This window comes from Crocuta crocuta, unplaced genomic scaffold, assembly GCF_008692635.1.
Source record: "Crocuta crocuta isolate KB4526 unplaced genomic scaffold, BGI_CrCroc_1.0 scaffold299, whole genome shotgun sequence".
Classification (NCBI taxonomy): Eukaryota; Metazoa; Chordata; class Mammalia; order Carnivora; family Hyaenidae; genus Crocuta; species Crocuta crocuta.
Window position 1 is genome coordinate 5,451,475 of NW_027532747.1, and position 3,298 is coordinate 5,454,772.

At 49.2% G+C, this 3,298-nt stretch overlaps 1 long non-coding RNA gene across 1 annotated transcript; it reads left to right on the forward strand.

Moving 5' to 3' along the window:
* The first annotated feature begins 2,391 nt into the window (after positions 1 to 2,391).
* On the forward strand, positions 2,392 to 3,000 carry LOC144245568 (uncharacterized). The gene is made up of 2 exons (XR_013339306.1): positions 2,392 to 2,609; positions 2,807 to 3,000. It is a non-coding gene; the product is annotated as an uncharacterized LOC144245568 (long non-coding RNA).
* The last annotated feature ends 298 nt before the right edge of the window (positions 3,001 to 3,298 follow it).

Consider the following 3,298-nt stretch of genomic DNA (forward strand, 5'->3'; position numbering starts at 1 on the left):
TTACATATTATATATTTTATAGAGAACATATTATATATACATACATATTATATGTTGAATATATATTTTTCTATATGTAATTTTTTAAAGATTTATTTATTTTTGAGACAAAGAATGCAAACGAGGAAGGGGCGGGGGGCCGACAGAGGATCTGAACTGGGCTCTGCACTGACAGCAGTGAGCCTGATGTGGGGCTTGAACTCACAAGCCATGAGATCATGACCTGAGCCAAAGTTGGATGCTCAACTGACTGAGCCTCCCAGGCGCCAGGCACTGACTTTTATTCAGCATCTATTCTGTGCTAGGTGCTCCTGCCTACCAGCCCTCATTTACAATCTCAACATCTGCGCGTTGTTCTACTGAGAAGGAACTAGAAGCCTGGAGAACAGGAAGGCCCGTCTCAAGCCCCACAGCCAAAAGTGGCAGATCTGGGGTGTGAACCCGGATCCCATTCTTTCATCTCCAGCTGCTTCTCCCAGCAATAGAGGGCTGATCCAGGAAGCACCCTAGGTGCTAGAGTGGCGTTCAGAGGGCCCCCTGGATCTTGGAGTGCGTCCCCAGCCAAGGGAACAAAACATGTGACAAAGAGAAGGCCAGAGGATTTTCGAGTCCCGTGATGGGAAACCACGCCCTCCCTCTGATGGCAGGTAGCCTAGAGGGAGACCCTAGCGGGATTGATCAGGTCCCTTCTGCTAATCTAACTGGCCCTGAAATTAAGCCTTGCAAATGTCTGTGTGTGTGCACACATGCACATGTGCGTGTGTGCATGCAGGCATTCGTGTGTGTGTACATGTGCAGGCACGTGTGTGTATGCAGGTATGCATGTGTGCACATGTGCATGTGTCTGTAGGTATGCATGTGTGTATACACATGTGTGCGGGTGTGCATTGCATGTGTGCCCATGTGTGTGCGTGCAGGTATGTAGTGTGTGCACATGTGTGCGTGTATACACATGTGTGCGGGTGTGCATTGCATGTGTGTGCATGTGTGCTTGTGTGTGTGTGTGCAGGGATGAATGTGTGCATGTGTCTATAGGTATGCATGTGCATGTGTGCGCACGTGCACATATGTGCGTGTGTACATGTGTGCACGTGTATACACATGTGTGTGGGTGTACATTGCATGTGTACATGTCTGCCCATGTGTGCAGGTATGTAGTGTGTGTGCACATGTGTGCGTGTATATGCATGTGTGCGGGTGTGCATTGCATGTGTGTGCATGTGTGCCCATGTGCGCATGTGTGCAGGTATGTAGTGTGTGCGTGCACTTGTGTGCAGGTGTGTGCATGCATGTGCATGTGTGTATGTAGGTGTGTGTGTTCATGCATGCACTTGTGCAGGTGTGTATGCAGGTGTGTGTGCATGTGTGTATGCAGGCATGTAGTGTGTGTGTGTGTGTGTGTGTGTGTGTGTGTGTGTTGCAGGACCCATCTGGTCAGTTAAACTCCTCTGTGGAATCCCCCTGGAGGAGCACATCATGCACAATCGCTGTGGCTAAAGTATGGGGGGCCTGGACTCTGGAGCCCTGTCCCCCAGCGCTCCACAGAGCTCCCCACCATGCTCCATGCCCCGGAGCCCCTGAGACACTTCCATGACATGCTTGTCTGGGACACCAGCGGTAGCCATGGCTGGAAACCACATAACGGGACCAGCATGCAAGGGGCCTGTGCTGGCTCCCCACTCGGGCGTAAAAGCTGTGAGAGGGGAGAGGATCCCAAATGTACATAAGCCCACTCGATGTTCACTACCTTTTGGTCCAAAGGTTTCCAAAACGTGAAATCCCCAACTGTGTGCCATGTGAGACTTATAGGCAATCATAGAAAAGGATGCTCTAAAGCACAAGGCCAGACTAAAGAATAGGAGATTTTACAGCTGGGGGGCGAACTTGGCTCTAAATGCATCAGTCTGACCCCTGGTAGAATCACCGCTTCCCAAGGGGCCCTGCAGTAGGAATCAATCTCTTATTCATGATGGAGAAACTGAGGCATGGGTGTTCCCAGGTCCCACACCCAAGGTCACAGAGCTACTGAGAGTGAGAGGCTCTGGACAATCGGGAACCCATCTGTTTGTTCACATGGTCCTCTCTCCCTCCAAGTCCCACTGTATAGAGAAAATACGGTAAATCTTACTTCTTGAGATCATGAGAAAATGAACTGTTTCAGCAAGTAGATTTTCTAGGTAACTGAAACATATACCTTTGAGCCCCAAAACGTTTTAAGATTTTAATTATTTTAATGGAAACATTTCCTCTGTTCTTAAAACAGCCTATTCAGTGTGATTAACCTTGTCTCATTGGCTCAGGGCCATCAGTACGAACTGTGGCTTTGTACTGTGATGTAAGCCAGTGATAGATAGATCATTCTAGAATCTTCCAGAGACATCCATCGCCCATACCACTGCAGCAGCTTCTGGTCTTATCCCCTCTCACTCATCCTGCCCCAAGGCCTTCCCCCCAGCAGCATAAGTGCTCTTTTTCTGTGCCAACTGCCCCTGACCCTACCCTGACGAAAACCCTCAGTGGCTTTCCATCACCTGCTGGCTGAACCCTGGACATCGGGATCTGGATCCTCCCCGCCACCATCACTTCAGGGGTGCTTCCTGCCATTCGAGGTCTTTCCCCATATGCTCTGGTCTTGCTGAGCTGCGTGTAATTCATTCCCCAGACACTCTGTGCTGTGGCTTCCCTCGGCCTGGGACAGTCCGTCTGCCCAGGACTACAGCTCTCAGCATTGGGGTGATGATCCCCTGGAAACCACGAGAGCCCTTCAGGGGCCCCTGGTGCCCTCCTTCCTTTTCCTGCTTCCTAGGAGTGTGAGGCCAGACATCAGCCAAAGCGACGCATCACAACAGACTGAATGTGAGCCAGAAGAAAAGACCTAGCTGTCTGCTAACAAGCCGGGCGTTAAGGAGACTTGCAGAAATGTAAAACAAGGCTGCTTTACTCTGGCCTGTGTTTTTCTTTTTTTGGAATAATTTTCCATAAATATATGCATACATATGACTTGTGTTCACATGTGACGGGTTTACTATTGTTCCTTTCAACAAAATTAGGAAATATTTTTATCGTTTCTCTTTTGAGTTCTAATATTATAAATATTGGTGGCTAACCCCACCAATAACCCACATGACAAAAGCTCTTTGGGGTCTAGCATAATTTATACGTGTATTAAGGGTTCCTAGGACCAGAAAGTTTGAGAACCCCCGGCCGACCACCCGTGCCTACTTCTCTGCCTTTCTAACTGTTAACCTTCCCTCAAAGCCAAGCTCAGGACCCATGTCCCCCTGGTTGAACCACAGGC